At 42.9% G+C, this 20526-nt stretch overlaps 1 pseudogene across 1 annotated transcript; it reads left to right on the top strand.

The window, feature by feature from the left end:
* Positions 1-271: 271 nt before the first annotated feature.
* On the top strand, positions 272-1282 carry LOC308233221 (zinc transporter ZIP1-like; annotated as a pseudogene). Its single transcript has one exon. The product of its transcript is annotated as a zinc transporter ZIP1-like (transcript).
* The last annotated feature ends 19244 nt before the right edge of the window (positions 1283-20526 follow it).

Consider the following 20526-nt stretch of genomic DNA (forward strand, 5'->3'; position numbering starts at 1 on the left):
CTAGTTACCTCAATCCAAAGAGGTCTTCTCTAAGGCATATGGTATTAAGACCGTCAAAAATTAATGACCAAGAAAGAATTCTCAAGGCAGCCAAGGAAAAGAAGAAAGTAATCTATAAAGGAAAGCCCATTTGGTTACATTGGACTTCTCAGTAGAAACTCCACAAACCAGAAGAGAGTGGAAGCAAATATTTAAACTATTGAGAGAAATTACCAGTCAAAGATGATCTGTCCAGCAAAGTAATCCTTTAAAAATGAAAGTGAGGCCCGACTGGAGGCTGGAACCGAGCGGGTGCCATGTAGTGAGACCCTTGTGAGGTCTGAGAGTCACTGGAGCAACCACAGCCACCATGGGGCCCTGGGAGAACCAGAGCTCCTGGTGTGGCACCCAGGGGCAGTGGCCTCGGATCCCTCAGTGCCCGTGGGACTGGAGGTGAAGTTGGGGGTCTTGGTGCTCCTGCTGGTGCTCACGCTCATCTACAGTCTGGTGCCCATCCGTGTCCTTCGCCAGCCTGGAGCTAACCCGGAAGCCTCAGCCTTTCGCAAGAAAGCCTTGAGCCTTGTAAGCTGCTTTGCTGGGGGTGTGTTTCTGGCCACCTGTCTCCTAGACCTGCTGCCTGACTACCTGTTTGCCATAGATGAGGCCCTGGCAGCCCTGCACATGATGCTCCAGTTGCCCTACAAGAGTTTATGCTCATCATGGGCTGCTTCCTGGTCCTGGTGATGGAGCAGTTCACGCTGTCTCACAAGGAGCAGTCAGTGCCACCAAGGGCGCTGCTGGGAACAGCACTGGCAGGCGCAAAGCCTCCCACAGGCAAGCAGAGCTCTGGCAGCTCCCTCAGCCCTGCATACCTGTGTACTGGTCTCCTCCCTGGCTCTGCACTTGGTGTTCGAAGGGCTGGCAGTGGGACTGCAGCGACCGGGCTGAGGCCATGAAGCTGTGTCTGGCTTTGCTGCTCCATGAGGGTATTTGGCCTTCAGCTCATCCCTGAGGCTGCTGCAGAGTCACCTGCGAGCAAAGGTGGTGACTGGCTGTGGCATTCTCTTCTCATGCACGACACCCCAGGGCACTGGGCTGGGTGCAGCTCTGGCAGTCAGCTGGCCCACTGCACCAGCTGGCCCAGTCTGTGCTGGAGGGCATGGCAGCTGGCACCTTTCTCTGTATCACCTTCTTGGAAATCCTGCCCCAGGAGCTGGCCACTTCCCAGCAGAGTATTCTCAAGGTCATTCTGCTTCTATCAGGCTTTGCCCTACTTACTGGCCTACTATTCATCCAAGTCTAGGGGGCTCCAAGAGGGGCAGGGAAGATTGGGTACCAGGTGCCCTTGACCCACCTCCCCTCCTCAGGAATGGGGAAGGGAAGTATTGAGGACCAAAGAGTTCTCTGAGAGGTGGGATGGAGCCTTTGGGACAATTTGACCAACGGGAAAGAAGTGGGTAGACAAAAGCCTGGTCTTCAGGCTCAAGGGACAAGGCACGATCAAGTCACTAGAGACATGGTCAAGAGACATTAGTATTAGGGAAGACACTGAGTGCTGGTATCGGGCAGACGCTACACAGGGACAGCAGACACTGGGGAGGCTAAAGTTGGGTATGGTACCCAGATGCTTTGGGATGGAAGTAGAGGCTAAAGTTGGGTATGGTACCCAGAGTCAGCAGTTCTCTTGTTTCTAGCCCATTTCATCCCTCTGTCATTTGGAGTGGATCCCTCCTAATTTTCTTGGCTCCTACTCTCATATCTATCTCCCTCTTCCCTTCTCCCAAGACACTAGTGACAAGTGGCCTCTTCCTGCCAGTTTTGGTACCTTCTCTGTCTTCTCCAGTTCTGCTCACTCTATTTTTAAAGTGCCAAAATAAAATGCCTCCCTGTTTCTCAAAGCACAGTGATGCACTAAGTCCTGCTCAGCACCTCAGTGAAGGGGTCCTCTTGCTCCTTATTTTAGTCCCAGATTCTGGGGTGGGGCAGAAATGTGTGCTGAGTTGGAGTGGAGGGAGAGTTGGCAGATCCTTGGGCCCTACCATTGCTGCACTCTAGGAATAGTGACATGGATATGGTGCCCCATACCCAGATGATAAACATTGAGCTGCCAAAATTTTTTGGATCATAGAAATCCAAGGAGGGAAGGGGAATGTTAACCCCCAGGGTTATTTTTTTGGGGGTAGAGCTGTGCAAAGGGTCATATTCTCTGGAATCTATTTTACTTACTGATCTGTTTTGGGACATGTTTCCCAAATAAAAGATGTTTCTCTAAAAAAAAAAAAAAAAGAAAAAGAAAAAGAAAGTGAAATAAATACTTTTGCAGACATATTGAAGCTGAAAGAATTTATCACCAGAAGACTTCCATTGCAGGAAGTACTCAAAGGGGTTATTCTACCAGAAACAAAGAACAAAAGGTCATAGAACTACTACAAGTATGCTCACCAACAAACCTACAGCATAAATGGATAATTTGTGACAACAACATAAAGGTGGAGGTAGTAAAGGTCTGAATCTGCAAAAGAGGATGAAGATCAGATGCATTCAAAAGAAAAAGGACTATTGTATATATGAAACTTTCTTTTTCATAGCCTAATGGTAACCACACATGACAAACCCAAAATTGAGAGACATAGTTTTAAAAAAGAGGAAACAGAGGAAAGAAGTATGAATACTACCAAACAAAAACACCAGACAGCAACACAAAGGAAAAGAACCACTGGAGGCAACAGAGCTACCAGAAAACAAAAGATAAAATGGCTATAGAAAATTCTTATATGTCAGTAATTACCCTAAATGTAAATGGACTGAATTCACCAATAAAGAGGCACAGAGTAGCAGATTGGATCAAAAAACAAAACCCAACCATATGCTGCATTCAGGAGACACCTCTAAGCTGCAAAGACAAAGTTAAACTCCAAGTGAAAGGGTAGAAAATGAATCTCCAAGCAAATAAGATCCATAGAAAAGCAGGTGTAGCCATACTTATATCTGACAAAATAGATTTCAAGATAACAACGGTAAGAAGAGACAAAGATGGACATTTCATAATTATAAAGGGGACACCACATCAAGAAGACATAACACATCTTAATATATATGCACCCAATTGAGAGCACCAAAATATATAAAGAACTAAAGGAAGAAACTGACAGAAACACAATCATAGTTGAGGACCTTAATACTCCATTGACAGCTCTACATAGATCATCCAAACAGAAAATCAATAAAGAAATATCTGCCTTAATGATACACTAGACCAAATGGACATCATTGATATTTACAGAGCCTTTCATCCCAGAACATCAAATTATACATTCTTCTCCAGTGCACATGAACATTCTCAAGGATAGACTATATGTTGGGTCACAAAACTAGCCTCAAAAAAATTAAAGAAGATTAAAATTATACCAAGCATATTATCTGAGCACGATGCTTTAAAATTAGAAATCAACTGCAAAAAAGGAAGTAAAACACACACACACACACACACACACACACACACACAAATATGTGGAGATTAAACAACCTATTACTGAAAAATAACTGGGTCAGAGAAGAAACAAAAGCTGAGATCAAAATATAGAGAGAGCCCTAGCCAGTTTGGCTTAGTGGATAGACCATCGGCCTAAGGACTCAAGGGTCATGGGTTCGATTCAGGTCAAGGGCACATGCCTGGGTTGTGAGCTTGGTCCCCAGTAGGGAGCGTGCAGGAGAAAGCCAATCAATGATTCCCTCTCATCATTGATGTTTCTATCTCTCTCTTCCTCTCCCTTCCTCTCTGAAATAAATAAAAATATATTCTAAAAAAAACAGAGAGAGACAAATGAGAATGACATATCAAAACTTCAGGAATGGAGAGGTTGGAAGATAGTGGCAGAATAAGAGTATCTTTCTGCCATCTCTTCCCGGAATCTAACTGGAATTAGAATAAAACTGGGGAGTATTCACCCTGAACTGCCAGCTGGGGATTGACTGAAGAAGAGACTTTTACCTCCCCCCACCTCCACCCCCAAGAAGAGACTTTTAAACAAGGAAGGACAGAAACCACATTGAGACTGGTAGGAAGGATGGGATCCCAAGAGGCGCTGGCCAAGCTCTCAGGAGCTATGGGCCAAGGGTAAGGAGGGTTCCCCCAGAAAGAGAGGGCTGGAGCCCCAGGAAGGGCACCCCAGCTGGGACAGCCAGCGTCGACCACAGCTGCCACGCAGCGACCAGCGGCAGGGTTTCTACTGGACAGAGAGCTGAGCGGCCCTGCAACAACTGGTCACCGCAGTCAGCCGCAGGGCTTCTGGCTGCCGGAGAGCTGAGCTCCCCGGGGAGGCAAAGCCACTGTTTTTGCGGGACTGGCCCACAGGATCTTCGTTCCCAGCCACGCTCTCTAGGTTTTTGCGGAGGGAGGGGGGTGCGAGCTGGAACTGCCTGAGGAGAGACGGGAGTGCAGGGATTTGGGGACAGTGGCTGGGAGGATGGCTTAGAGGATGCCTGTGCTGAGTCATCCACCGATATCCTGAGAGCCACAAGCCCCTCCCAACAGCTGAAGCCTGGGCAAAGGCAAATACCCTACCCCCTACCCCCACCCCAGCTTGCCCCACCTTAAGAAGAAGCGCTCTGGAATCCAGCTTGCCCAATTCTGCGCCAGGAACCCAGCTGAGGAGCAGCAGTCTCGGGCAAGTGTCAGCGGTTGGCTGTGGGGCCCAGACATTCCCTTACAACCCCAGGAACCTGACTGGCGCTTCCTGGCTTCCAGCAGACCCAACTGGCCTCCCTAAGAGTGTCTCCGTGTGGTCTGGTGGAGGACAGGGAAATAGGGCAGGTACTTACACACCCTCCACCTGCCTTAGGGCCTTGTGCTGATAAAAAGCCAACCTGGGAGCTGGGCTCAGGCTCCTCCAGAGGGAGAGCAAGCCCACTGAAAGCAGCCACAAGCTGTGGATCACTTGAAGCTTTGAACAGGATGCTGAGAGCCAGACTTGGACAGCTTCTGACATTGGCTGGCACAAAAGTACCTCCACGGAGACCCAAAATCAGCATACAAAACAATTAGCCTCAGGCAGCATAAGAGCAGGGTCCAAAGGGAAACCTAGCAGGCACTAAAATCTGCCAAGATGAACTTCACTTGTTTGGTTTTTTGGGTATTTTCCCCCAATGTTTTCTTTAGTTTCTTTCTCTTACCCTTTCTCTCTCTCCCTCTCTCCCTCTCTCTCATCTCCTCTCTTCTCCCCTAGCCAGTGTGGCTCAATTGATTGAGCATCATCCCATGCACAAAATGATTGCCAGTTCCATTCCCAGTCAGAGTTTTGGGCTCAATCCCCAGGAGGGGGTGTGCAGGAATCAGCTGATTGATCTCTCCCTCTCATGTCAATGTTTTTCTCTCTCTCTCTAAAAATCTATTTTAAATCTTTTAAAAATATCCTATATAATAAAAGGCTAATATGCAATTTGACCAAATGGCAGAACAACCAGTCATTATGATGCGCACTGCCCACCAGGGGGCAGACACTCAATGCAGGAGCTGCCCCCTGGTGGTCAGTGCACTCCCACAGGGGCAGCGCCACTCAGCCAGAACCTGGGCTCATGGCTGGCGAGCACAGCGGTGGTGGCAGGAACCTCTCCCACCTCCGTGGCAGCACTAAGGATGTCCAACTGATGACTTAGGCCCGCTCCCCACGGGCCTAAGCCGTCAGTCGGACATCCTCCAAGGGCTCCTGGACTGCGAGAGGGTGCAGGCTGGGCTGAGGGGCACCCCCCACCACCAGTGCAGGAATTTCGTGCACCAGGCCTCTAGTAAATAAATAAATAAATAAATAAATAAATAAATAAATAAATAAATAAATAAATCCACTCTAAGGCACTAATTTACCCTTCACCTCCAAATAAAAACTAAGGCCATGGACTTTTCCGGCCATTCTTTTAGTCACTCCAGGTCACACAACACACACTCAATTCAATAATAAAAATATCCTGTTTCATGATTCAAAAAGTTGTGGCTTCTCCTGTCCCCCAGCTCTGGCCTGTTGCAGTGAGAAGGCTGCAATCAGGGAAGAGGGGGAAGGTAGCTCTGCCTCCTACATCGCCTAGTGCTTCTTCTCCTCCCACATCTTGCCAATCATGGATTTTGGCCACTGTTGGGTCTGAGTGCATGGAAATAGAAGCAGAAAAATCTGTACCTAACTGGCACTGTTGCAGTGATTAGGCAAAATATTCTCTGGTCTCAGAGAAGGTTTTAAACCAGCTCTTTTTTTCTTGGGCACTTTGGCAGATTTTGTGGGCTCTTCATAAATCCCACATTACCAGGAAGCTTTCACTTGTCAGTCCCTTGCCCTGGGTGCTTGCATCTGTATTCCAGCTGGTTGCTGCTCCTTTCAGTCATGGGCATCCAATGGTACAGCCACAGAGTCCTTTCGTATGGAACCTAAGACTTCCGTGCTGGCTCTCTCACATGCATTATTTCCTTCTGATTTATAGACAACACTTGTCCTTTGCCCAAAGGAAGTAGAAAAATACAGATTATAAAAAGAAATAAAAAAAATAAATGCAGGTTAGTCCCAACACATTAGCAACCTCTCCTTTGCTCTTGCATTGGAACAGATAGCCAGCAAGGCCTTACTCTAGATTTCTCAGGTGGAGCTCAATATCCCCAAATTGCAGGGGGTTAAGTATTGAGTTTTGTGAGTGGTCTTATTGAGGCCCTTTCCCTGCACTCGAGATGAGGGTAAGCATCCCAGAGGAGGGGGTTAGGGACTCACAGAATACTTCCTGCTCTCTCCAAAACTCCCCTCTCCTCACGAGCAACCCATGACTTTTTACATTCTCTTTATAGGGTTTTTCATATTCTTTATATAGGTGGGGTGTATGAGTTGAATGACCAGTTTTGGTGTTTCTCCTTTGAAATTTTTTTCATCTTAGTCTGAAGACTTACTTTGTAATATGTCCTCTGTTGTACAGGAGATTCAGTTGAAACTGCCATTATATCTTGTTACATTTTTGGCAAAAATGTAAATTTAAATGATGGGCTTTCACTACACTAGATAATTTTTAAGGTTTCTTTCAGCTCTGAAAACTGTATGTGTGCCCTGGCCGGGGTGGGTCAATTGGTTGAGGGTCATCCCATGCACCAAAAGTGAGCTGGTTTGATTCCCTGTCAGAGCACATGCTGGGGTTTCAGGCTCAATCCCCCAGTAGGGGGCATGCAGGAGGCAGGCAATCCATGTTTCTCTCTTACATCTATGTTTATCTATCTATCTATCTATCTATCTATCTATCTATCTATCTATCTATCATCTCCCTGCCTTCACTCTCTCTCTAAAAAATCAATTAAAAAACATATTTTTTAAGTTTCATTGAGTTTAAATGTTCTCTATATATTAAAGGCTAAGCGACCATCCGACTGGTAGCCATGACATGCAATGACCACCAGGGGGCAGACACTCAACGCAGGAGATGACTTGGCAGCAGGGGGTCTCGGGTAACCGCCCTCTGGCAGTCCGGGACCCCTCGGGGGATGTTGGAGAGCCGGTTTTGGCCCAATCCCCACCAGGCCAAGGGACCCCACCTACCAGAGGGACCTCTGCTCACTCTGCAGACACCCTTTGAGCCACAGAGCCGCCCCAGGTACAGCTGCCAGCCAGGAGGGACCGTGGGAGGTTAGCTCCAGAGCATGTCCGGCCCATCTCGCTCAGTCCTGCCCCACCAGCCACCTTCTAATTAATTCCCTTTCAATGTGCACGAATCCATGCACTGGGTCACTAGTAAATAAATAAAATAAAAACTGTATATGTGTGGGTGGGGTCAGATGTATTTGAAGAGGAGAGAGAGAAAAGGGATACAAGCATGTGGGGTGATGTGATCAGGGAAGAGTGTAGCAGCCAGCCACGTAGATCCTGTTGACTCCCCCTGAACACCTCCAAGGACAGGCTGAAAGGATGACCAAACAAGATTTCAAAGAATGACTGGCCAGCCACCATCATCTGAAAATACTTTAAGTGGTTTGGTGGGTAAAAAAACTTTTCTTCTTCCCCATTTTGAGATCTTTAGGGAAATGCAATTCAATATATTTAACTCTAGGGAGGACCATAATAGTGACTCTTTTATAATATGCCAGGTCTCTGTTTTTAATAAAAATAAATGGGCCCTCTTTTGCAGCAACTCCATGAATGCATTATTGAAGAATGCAGGCTACATTCAGGTTGCCTATTCCTAATGAAATGTTCCTTGGTAAAAATGTAGTAAAAGCTAAATCATTTCTTAAGGAATAATGAGAGCCCAAGCATTTAGCTCTGATGAGATGAATAGGTCCTGAACACTCTTTGGTAGACTTCCAATCAGAAATAACTGGCATCTGAGAAGGCTTCGAATTGGAAGAGAGACAATTCTTTCTCTTTCCTCTTCCTCAATAATATTGATCTCTGAACATATTTGTAAAGCAAAATTTTCTAAATGTTTTAAGCTTGGTTCTAGAGGAAAATTTGCTTCTACTTTCACAATTCAGAAATTCCAATAAAATTGCTTTCTTTAATGATCTTGAAATTCATTGTGATGATTTATGTACCCTGGCCTTTGATTCATTTAATTTCTAGTGATAAGAAAAGTGAGGTAAAGAAAAACTAGACAGATAGATCATCAAACTAGTAATCCTTAGCAAATTGTCAAGTTGACAGGTAAAAATTGCATATTACATCTACTTGATTACTAGTGAGGTTAGACATTTTTTTCAGCACCTAATGGCCATTATATTTCTTCATTTGTGAATAACCTGTTCATAGGTAGGATGGTCTTTTGATAAATCAGATAGCAATTTCCAGTGGGATAAAGACAAACTGGTCCCTTTCTTTTTAAATTTGCTCCTTAATGATACTGTTCCTGGATGAGTAGATTACAGGCCTCTAGCCATAAAACAAAACAAAACACAAATACCAGCCTTCGTCTCAAATGTAAATTAGTTTTAGTGTTTTTGCTATAACTGATCTGCTATTTGCAGACAAGAAATGTTTCTAGAAACTCAACTGTTCTAAAAATAAATTCTTGCCCTTGAAAGATAGATGCTAATATTTAACTTACTTTTATCATAAACTTATGCAAGTTAACTCATTGAATAATCTACATGTATTTTCACTTTGAATGGTTGAGATAGGCATTCGTTTCACCTAACTTAAAAATTGTCCTTGTTAAGTTACAAAACTCATGCTCTGTGGGCTTTTGAAGACTCTTTCATCTATGTGCTAAAGTGAATTCCAAACTAGTTCCTGAGGATAACTACACTCCAAGTGCTTGGCAACAATAATAACTGAATTCACAATACCTGTCCAAAGTAAGACAAATATTTTATGGAAGATTGACTGAATGGGCTACTCTTCTAGTTTATACTAAGATCTATTATTAGGAAAGACCAAACCAGAAGAGAATTGGGCCCTGGCCTCTCAGCATCTGTTCTTACGGAATTAAGGTGAGGCATGATGCCACTGGCCTACCCTAAGGGGCATTTACAAAAGGCTCTGATGATGGTTAGCATTTTTTAGCAATAAAGTATTCTTTTTGTTGTTGTTGTTGTTAATCCTACCCGAGGATACTATTCCACTGATTTTCAGAGAAAGTAGAGAGGAGGGGGAGAGACAGAGAGAGAAAAACATCCATGTGAAAGGGACACATGGATTGGTTTCCTCCCACATGCACCCCAACTAGGGCCTGGGGTCTCAAGCTTGCAACCGAGGTACATGCCCTTGACTGGAATCTAATCCAGGACCCTTCAGGCTTAAGGCCAACGCTCTATCCCCTGAGCTAAACCAGCTAGGGCAGCAATAAAGTATTCTTTTTTTTTCATATATTTTTATTAATTTCAGAGGGGAAGGGGAAGGGAAAGAGAGTTAGAAACACCAATGATGAGAGAGAATCATTGATTGGCTGCCTCCTGCATGCCCCACACTGGGGATCGAGCCTGCAACCTGGGCATGTGCCCTGACCTGAGACTGAACCGTGACCTTCTGGTTCATAGGTCGGCGTCAACCACTGAGCCACACTGGCTGGGCAGCAATAAGGTATTCTTAAATTATTGTATCTACATTGTTTTTTTTAGACATGGTGTTCTGAATACTTAATAGACTACAGTATTGTGTAAACATAACTTTCATATGACCTCGTCATCTCCATGGACATTTTTTATCTATACTCCTTAAGGTACCCACTTTCCAGAGTCACATCCTGGATGTCATTGCCAGAAACTGTACCGCTTCCAAAATGACAAATCTATATCTCAACTTCTTTGCTGTCCACCTAGCTCTTTTTCTCAAGTAGCATAATACCACACTCTTCATCTCATTAAGAGCAGCTATCCATTGACACCACCACGACCACCAAGGTCTTCTTGTCTTTCTTATCCACCTTAGATACCATTGAGGAGATAGAAGAAGGCTAGATAGTCAGGGATGGGACCTTGGGAGAAGAATTGGGAAGTCCTAAAATAACAGGACCTTGCAGATGTGAACAGGATATAGCTTGCTGATTGTGCTATGTTCCTAGAAAAAACAAAGTGACCTAGAGGTGAACCTGCAGTGGGGAAGGGAAAGGAAGGGGAAAATGGGTGGGAGTTGCTAAGGCAACCGGGCTGGGGGCAGATGTGAGCTTTAAAATATATGGATGCTATTAAGACAGAATTTTTTTTTTAATATATATTTTTATTGACTTCAGAGAGAAAGGAAGAGGCAGAGAGAGAAACATCAATGATGAGAGAGAATCATTGATCGGCTGCCTCCTGCACAAACCCTACTGGGGATGGAGCCCGCAACCCAGGCATGTGCCCTTGACCAGAATCAAACCTGAGACCCTTTGTTCCACAGGCTGGTGCTCTATCCACTCAGTCAAACCAGCTAGGGCAAGACAAAATACTTTGAAAGGACCAATCAAGAGCTAGCATGGCATATATCTACCCCTAGACAAAAAAGCTTCAGTGGTAACCCACTTGGGCCCCCTCCCTGATGCAGGGAGTCTGTCTATTTCTCAATAAACTTTGCTTCTGCCTATCTTCTTTGTTCATGAACTCAGTCTTCAATTTTGAGAGACAATGAACCTGAATCGAATCACAGCATTTTTGTTTCACCATGGCCTAAATTCATAATAATTTAGGCACATCTCATAGATATTGCCAATTTGATTCCAGACCACACTGCAATAAAGCAAATATTACCAGAAAGTGAATCATAAGAATTTTTTGGTTTTCCAGTACATATAAAAGTTATGTTTACACTATACTGTAGTCTATTAAGTATGCATAGCATCATGTTAAAAAAAAACACACACACAACAACACATGTAGATACCTTAATTTAAGAATACTGTATTGCTAAAAAATGCTAACTGCCCAGCTGGCATGGCTCAGTGGTTAAGCATAGACTTATGAACCAGGAGGTCACAGTTTGATTTCCTGGTCAGGGCATGTGCCAGGGTTGCTGGCTTAATCCTGTGTGGGGCAAGCAGGAGGCAATCAATCAATGATTCTCTCTCATCATTGATGTTTCTATCTCTTTCTCCTTCTCTCCCTTCCTCTCTGATATCAATAAAAATATATTTTTTTAAATAAATAAATAAAAATTTTAAAATGCTAACTATCATCAGAGCCTTTAATTAGTTGTAATCTTTTTACTTCAGTATAGATGGCTATTGATTAGGGTGGTGGTTGCTGAAGGTTAGGGTGGTTGTGGCAACTTCTTAAAATAAGACAATGAAGTTTGCCACAATGATTGACTCTTCCTTTCACTTGAATACATGGAAGCGATTGTAGAGTTAGTAACTGGCCTAATTTCAATATTGTTGTGTCTGGGAGAATAGGAAGGCCTGAGGAGAGGGAGAGAAATGAGGGAACAGCTGGTTGGTGGAGCAGTGAGAACACACACAACGTTTACAAATTATGTTCACCATCTTCAATGGTGTGTGATGCCCCAAAACAATGACAATAATAATATCACAGATCACAGTAACAAATGTAATAATAATGAAAAGTTTGAAATATTGCAACAATTACCAAAACGTGATACACAGAGACACAAAGTGAGCAAATACTTTTGGGGAAATGGCACCGATACACTTGCTTGATGCAGGGTTGCCACAAACCTTTAATTTGTAAAAACGCAATGTCTACAAAGCTCAATAAAACAAAGTGTGCCTGAAATTTAAAAATCCAAGGGTATGTCTTGCTTTAGCTATAGCTTGATGCTGGGGATCAGATGATATCAAAAGAACTTAGTTTCTTTTCTGGGTTTAAAAGTCTGCTTCCTCCAGGTTTTCTCTCTCCTCATGATGGCAGGGAGGCTGCACTCATTAGCCTTAACACTTCAGATCGAACTAAAAGAGATATTCCCTTTATTAATAGCTTTCACTAAAGTTCTGGGATTCACTAAGAATCACTCAGAGGGTGCGCACTTCACCCCTCCCTCTTCTGGCTTGATAGAATATGGATATGCAGCCACTTTGGAGGTAAAACCACATGTAGAGCATGGCCAAACAATACAGACAGAGCCTGGGTCCCTATCTTTGGAAAACTGTCCTTTTAATCCTGGACACCCCTTCATACTTCTTTTACACAAAGAGAAATAAACTTCCATCTTGTTTAAACTACTGTTATTTTATTTATTTTATTTTTTTCTGTCACTCACAGCTTAATCTAATCCTCACCTGTGCAAAGTGTATGATGTTGAGATAGACCATGGCATTTCAGGAGCCACAGATCCTATATAATAAAAGGCTAATATGCGAATTGTTTCCTTGGGAGTTCAACCAGGAGACCAGGAGTTTGATCACTCACTATGATGTGCGATGACCACCAGGGGGCGGTGTGGAACATGACGGGTGACCAGTGGCAGTGGAGGGGTGCTGAGGGAACAAGGGAAGGAGGAGGTGGGGAGGCCAGGAAGTGGGGAACCTGATCAGCCCTAATTGCCGGCCAGGCCTAGGGACCCTACCCATGCACAAATTTCATGCACCAGGCCTCTAGTAGTATAATAATGGAAGAGCAAGTAGTAGTAGTAGTAGAAGGAAAATCCAATGGTGATTAAAGCACATTTTTTATGCTGTCCTAATTAATTTAAATTTTATTCTTTAAGCAGTGTGTTTGTGTGTACATACAGAGGGGGATCTGAAACAGTTTGAGCTAGACAAAATATGATTAGATTATTGTATATGTTAGACAGATTCTTCAGGTGATATGATGGATATTTTAGATATGGGCAACACAAGAGGAACTGAGCTTGTAGCAACTCTAGCAAGAGATAAGGATCAAAATCAGGGCAAACAGTATTGGAGAAGGCAAAGAGGAGAATGATTTGTGAAATATATACCAGGCAGAGTGGGACAGAATTGTTTAACTTGAACAACTTCTGAAGCACTAGAGGCAAACAAGCACAATTAACAGGTTACAATTGGCTAATGTAAGAAGTCCAAAATGGGCATTCCAAAGAGATAACATGAAAGAATGCAGCCATTCGTGTTATAGATTTTTCATTTACCACTTGTGTCTATAGTTCTCATAAGAGTCCTGAGATTCACCCTAACTGGTTTGGCTTAGTGGATAGAGCGTCAGTCTGCAGACTGAAGGGTCCAAGGTTTGATTCCAGTCAAGGGCATGTACCTTTGGTTGCAGGCACATCCTGTAGCGGGTGTGCAGGAGGCAGCTGATTGATGTTTCTCTCTCATCGATGTTTCTAACTCTCTATCCCTCTCCCTTCCTCTCTGTAAAAAAATCAATAAAATATACATTTTTTTAAAAAAGAGTCCTGAGATTCATGTGCATATTGTGTCTGAGTGAATGTGCATAGTTTGTTGGAGTGTTTTTTTGCAGACAACATGTCTTTAATCCACTGCCTCATGTAAATGAACTGTAATTTTATCCTTGTACAACTCAATTTTTTTTTAGCCTCCATTCCAACTAATGACCTATTGTAGTTATTTAGGATATTTTTTCCCAGTCATTGCAAGTTTAAACTCTTGTCAATTCGGGTTTTTTTCTTCCTTCCCATAATTGTTCAAGCCATTTAAACTCCTGAATGTTGATATAAGCTCATTGTTTAGAGGTAGGCTATAGAATTGGACATTGGTCCAGCTGAGAGATGACAAAGGCCTTACTAATGAAATGACTGTAAAGTCTTATCTTTTTAATTTGAGGAGTATATAGAGGAAATTCTACCACTCAGACACCCCTTACTACAAATATAACAAAATTAAAATAATACCCACACAAGTTAGAAAATTATTATTACATTTTTTTTAAAGTGTAAACTGACTTCTAATTCACTTTAGATGGTCTGTCCTCTTTAGGAAAGAAAAATTGTAAAATCACAAATCATAATTTTTTAGAGCATCGAGAAAGGCATGAACATACATTCCAAGTAGACTCCCAATTTTTCCATCCACACTATTCATATATTGTATTTGCATTTGTTTCCATCCACACTATTCATATATTCTGGAAAAGCTCTATTTGACTCAAACAGTCCCATTAGATAAATAAAAGTTAAATGAGGCTAGTTAATCAGTTCCAATAAGAACTTTGGTTCTATTTTAATCTGTCTCTGATTATGAAGATCAGGATATTTAGGGTACTGAGGATCTTAATCACTTCATACGGACCCCATAACAGCCTGTCTCATGACTCCCTGGTGGAACCACTAAGAAAATATCTAGTTTTAACATCACATTGAATTTATTATCAAATTAATCCTTGGTAGCAAAAGGTTATGAAACAATTTGTAAATACAAAATTATAACTGATAAAACTACTCTCCGTACCCAGAAATCGTTTTTATTTAATTCTTATACAAAGTCTAAAATGGTGCTTCCATTTACTAAGGTGGAAGACTGAGAGAGGAGCAGTCTTTTTGGTGTTTTCTCACTTGTGTATTACGACACCCATACTGAGTATATAAAGCACCTCTTAGTGTTTAATGTAGCAAAGACAAAGAGCACATGGAGAATTTCTGAGTGCTTTAAGAAACTCTTAAAGCCAGAAGATGCATTAGAGATCATCTAGATCACTGGCTTTTGAAATGTTTTGCTTTTACCCAAAAGAAATACATTTTGACCATCACACACACACACACACACACACACACACACACACCCTCCCATATACTTTAAATAATCTCTAGATTACTTACAATACATAATACAATGTAAATGCTATGTAAATAGTTGTTATGCTGTAGCATTTAGGGAATAACGACAAGGAAGAACAAGTCTGTGCATGTTCAGTACAGATGCAACCATCCTAGGCCTAACTTCATAGTATATATCAGCCACAAGGTAACTTTTTAAAATCTGAATAATTTTGATCCAAGGTGGGTTGAATCTGTGGTTATGAAACCCATATATACAAAAGAGGCCAACTGTATTTTAAGCCACTCTGTTTCTGGTACTTTTTAAAAAATTGATTTGAGAGAGAGGAAGGGATGAAGAGAGAGAGAGAGAGAGAGAGGGAGAGAGAAAGGAACATCTATGCAAGAGAGAAACATCAATCGACTGTCTCCCATATGTGCCCTTACCAGGGATCAAACCTGTAACCTAGGTATGCACCCTGACCAGGAATCAAACCCGCCACATTTTGGTATATAAGATGGTGCACCAACCAACTGAACCACACAGGCCAAGGCTGTGTCTGGTACTGTACCAAACTAACAGTACAGTATAAAGTAATAAACTGAATAAAGACAGTGACAGTGGGCATTCAGAAGCATTCTAAATATGAAAGATATTGATGAGGTAAAAGCAACAGGATTTAATGATTGGCTGAATATGCCCAAAGAGAGGGTGGAGTCCAAGATGGATACATACCACAAATGCCCCCAGCCTCCAAATTCAACACCACAAGCAATCACTTGTCTAAGGAGCTACAATAGATAGTAAAGCCATTAACCAACCTGTAAATATATAGGAAAAGAAAATATGGCAAGAAAGCTACTGAGTTCACTTTTGGGACATTATAGAGAATATATTTTTGACACAAAGGGAAGGCATTGTTCTACCTTTTCTCCAGGACTGCTAATAACCCATATACCCCATCCAAAGGGATTGCCCTGCTACATGTTCCTATCCCACTGGCCATATCTCTTTGGTATGAACACCTGTTCCAAACTGGATCAACTAGATTGTTTCTACAGAGAAATGGAAATCAGTCTCCAGATGTATCTAGATATCTAACATGAAAACTACAGCAACCTTAGTCTTTCATATAAACTAAACAACAGAGAAAACTGGTTTGCAGAGAAATCAGAATTAAGCACATGTTAGAAGGAAGTGAATATGAGAGAGACAAAGACGCTCCTTGGGTTCCTTACAGCTTTCCCTTTTCTGGTTCTAATCCAGCCGTGGGCAAACTACGGCCCGCGGGCCGGATCCTGCCCGTTCGGCTGTTCTATCCGGCCCGCGGAGCCGAAAGAGCGGAGGGTTCTCTTGCGCTCCCCTTCGCTCCTTTACTTTGAATTTATATTAGTTCACACAAACACTCCATCCATGCTTTTGTTCCAGCCCTCCGGTCCAGTTTAAGAACCCACTGTGGCCCTCAAGTCAAAAAGTTTGCCCACCCCTGTATCCCTTTCTAATACCAGCTGCATTCCTTCCTGTGGATTCTGTAGAACTATCACTGTATCCTTATAAGTTCACTCATCTTTTTACATCCCCCTAAATGGAGTTTGTTTCAAAGAAACTTAACCAATACAGATGCGTTGAGTCTGAAATGTGTATCCAACACCTAAGAGGAGAGATAGTTGGAAATCTGGGTCTGAAAGCAGAGCTGAGGTTGGCAGAAGATCATATGGTTTGGTTAAGGGGGTAACCAAAGTCACTAAAGCAGATGAAGTCACTGTTATGCAATATGGAATTTATGAAATTGGCGCATAAGTGACAGTTGGACACTTTGAGGTTCAGGAAAGAGCCTTTATTTAAAGCAGCGCTGCTGGTTCAGGGGACCCTAAAATCCAGATCCTGGACAATGAGATTAGGTTTTCTCTATATATATTGAAAGGGTTAAAGAGAATAAAACGGGATAAAGAAATACTTATTGTGCTTAGCAGATATCTTGCAGAAAGCTTGCAGCCTTGAGCACAGCATAGCTCAAATAACTAGAAGATACCTGGCATGGGAGGAACCAAGGACGGACCAGACCCTTACGTCAGCAGAGCAGCTAACAGCCAGCAAAAATGAATAAAAATCTATCCCTCCCTGCTCTCTTCCCTGATGCCTTTCTCGGTCTCAGCCCACCTGCACCAGGTGTCAGGATAAAATCTTCTTTGATACATTATGGCCTCATGTCATAGGTGTGCGACCCCGGCCCACTCCGAACCTTTCATATATATTCCTGAGTTTGTTTCTCTTGTAGCAGACTCTCACAGGCCCTCCACCCCCAACCCCTTGAGAATTAGTTAGAATGGTTAACTTAGATTGTATCTAATGTCCATCCTGGATGGCGCCAGTGACCTCCCTCTAGTTATGGCCCCTTGTAGATTGGAAGTATTTAGGTAAATAGCTCTTGCAGGACCAGATAATTAAGAAGGGGCTGTGACTAGACTATAGGCTAACAAGAATGTGCCTTAGGGACATTGATTAACTTAGGTACAGAGTCCCTGCTAGTCTCCTACATTCTTTCACAAATGGAATTAATTATTGGCTAGCAAGAGAGTGCAGTAGAAAGCAGGTTACTGGGACTAATTCAGATTGCTAGCCCCCAAAATGTCTTATGCTCCCCATCATCACCATAAACTGCTCAAAGTGAATGGGGAAAAGGGGAAGATGATGAAGAGAGGAAATACAGATCTCTTAGGAACTTCAATATATGTAGTATAAGAAATGGGTCACAGAAAGAGAAGTCAGTGAAGAAGTTTAAAAAGAACAAGAACTAGGAGAGAAGGTTTTTATTTTTTAATAATTCTTTATTGCTGAAAGTATATATATGTCCCCTTTTTCCCCCATTGACCCCCTTCAGCCAGTCCCGCGCCCCGCCCCTCAGGCCTTCAGCACCCTATTGTCTGTGTCCATGGGTTATGCGTATATGCATACAAGGTCTTTGGTTGATCACCTCCCACCCACTAACCGTCCCCCACCTTCCCTCTGAGATCCCGCACTCTGTTCCATGTTAGGAGAGAAGGTTTTTATAGTAGCCAATAAGAGTTTTCAGGTTGTACTTATAGGAAATCCAACCACCAGTAGCTTAAACAGGTATTGAATTACTTGTCACAAACAGCAAGATGTCCAGGGCTGGTACAAAAGATCAACAAGTCGCTGAAACCGGTTTGGCTCAGTGGATAGAGCGTCGGCCTGCGGACTGAAGGGTCCTGGGTTCGATTCCGGTCAAGGGCATGTACCTTGGTTGCAGGCACATCCCCAGTGGGAGGTGTGCAGGAGGCAGCTGATCGATGTCTCTCTCTCATCGATGTTTCTAACTCTCTATCCCTCTCCCTTCCTCTCTGTAAAAAATCAATAAAATATATTTTTTAAAAAAAAAAAAAGATCAACAAGTCCATGAGGAACTTAGGCTCTTCCCCTCTCTCCTACCACCACCATCTTTAGCATCTAGCTTTCATCTTTATGGTCAGAAGGTAGTTGGTACCCTTTCCAGGTAGAAGGAAAAGGAAAAGAGAAAGGGTGAAGGGTAGTAAGGGTGCCCATCTCTTATCAGAAAAGCAAAAACGTTGCCAGAAGCCCTACTAATGTCTCATTGGTCCAACTCTTCCAGTTGGCCATCCCTAACTGGAGGACTACAAGAACTGGTTGAGAGTTGAGTCAGCCACTTAGCTTTTTGCAACAGAATGTAATCAACAAAAGTTACCAGGAAGTCAAGAAGAAGAATAACTAGAGAAATTGGGGGTGGGAGGACACAACAGAAAGATGCAGCTATGTTGCAAAGCTCCTAACATCCTTATCCAAAGCAATTTCAGGGTGTATCAGGCATAGATAGAGTTGCTGAAGACAAACTGGTGGGTGAGGAAGGAGAATGGTTCTTTCCTAATGTTTGAAAAAGAATAATGTAGGAGGCAACAATCTAAAGGAGAGGCATAATTGCCCAGCTGGCGTGGCCCAACGGGTTGAGTGTCACCCTATAAACCAGGAGGTCATGGTTCAATTCCGGGTCAGGGCACATGCCAGGGTTGCAGGCTCCATCCCAGTGTGGGGCGTGCAGCAGGCAGCCTATCGATGATTCTCTCTCATCATTGATGTTTCAATCTCTCTCTCCTCCTCCCTTCCTCTCTGAAGTCAATAAAAATATATATTTTTTTAATTAAGGAGAGGCATAATGGAGAGATATTTTGCTTGGCTTTAGGATTGTGGATACTTGAGCATGTTTATAGGCTGAGGAGTAGAAACTATTGGAAAGGGGAAGATTTGAGGTTTAAATCTATGAGAGAAAAAAAGTCCAAAAATATAGGTGGCAAAGGATTAAACATATCGTCTTCCTCCAAAACAAGAAAGTAAGGATAATAACGATAGTACACGTTTAGATGTGGGCATGAAAAAACGTGGAAAGGTTGAAAATTCTATTTTGGCAAAAAATACTTTAAAACTGTTTTGAAAGATAAACTATGAATCCACTATTTTCCAGTTTTAAGAAAGGCATGAGAAAGCAGTAAGACCTCACCAGAATTTAAGTGTGCTTTGTTTATTAAGATCCCTGACCAGACAAGCTGAGACCACTTTTAAGATTGTTCTGATTTACAGAACAGAGACGGAGAAGAATGGCATCTTTTTTGAGTATCTCCATATTTCACTTTTCTTTCTCCTCTCCTTTCCGGGGCTGGAGATGATACCTGCTATTTTTCTCACTCTTCCGTGGCACTGAACGCGGTGAGGAAAAGATGCTGGAAGCAGGAGCGACAGACAAGGCCCTTCCGGAAGCATCCAGAACTTGCTCTGAAAATTTACTTCCATCGTGCTCTCCTTCCCCTCGGGACGCCTCGGAGTGACGCTCAGCAAGGCTAGAGAGCAGGAAGCCGCAACCAGAACCTTCAGAAACCCGGGCAGTAACGGAGGCCACAGGGCTGGCCAAACCTATTAAAGCAGCAACAGCAACACCAATCAGAAAGGATATATGCACCCCTATGTTCATAGCAGCACAATTTACAATAGCTAAGATTTGGAAACAGCCTAAATGCCCATCAGCAGATGACTGGATCAGAAAACTATGGTACATCTACACAATGGAATACTATGCTGCCGTAAAAAAGAAGGAATTACTACCATTTGTAGGCACTTGGATGGAATTAGAGAACATTATGCTAAGTGAAATAAGCCAGTCAATGAAAGAAAAATACCACATGATCCCACTCATTTGGGGATAATGAAAAACATTATAAACTGATGAACAAAAAGATAGTTACAGAGGCAGTAAAGCATCAAACAGACTGTCAAATTACAGTGGTAAGGTTAGGGAGAGGTGGGGGAAATAAGAGATCAACTGAAGGACTTATATGCATGTATATAAGAGTAACCAACGGATGCAAAACATTGGGGGGTGAGGGCATATATGGGAGTGGGGTGGGGGTCGGGGGCAATGATAAGATATGTACACATGTAATACCT

Source organism: Plecotus auritus, assembly GCF_963455305.1.
Source record: "Plecotus auritus genome assembly, chromosome: 9".
NCBI lineage: Eukaryota > Metazoa > Chordata > Mammalia > Chiroptera > Vespertilionidae > Plecotus > Plecotus auritus.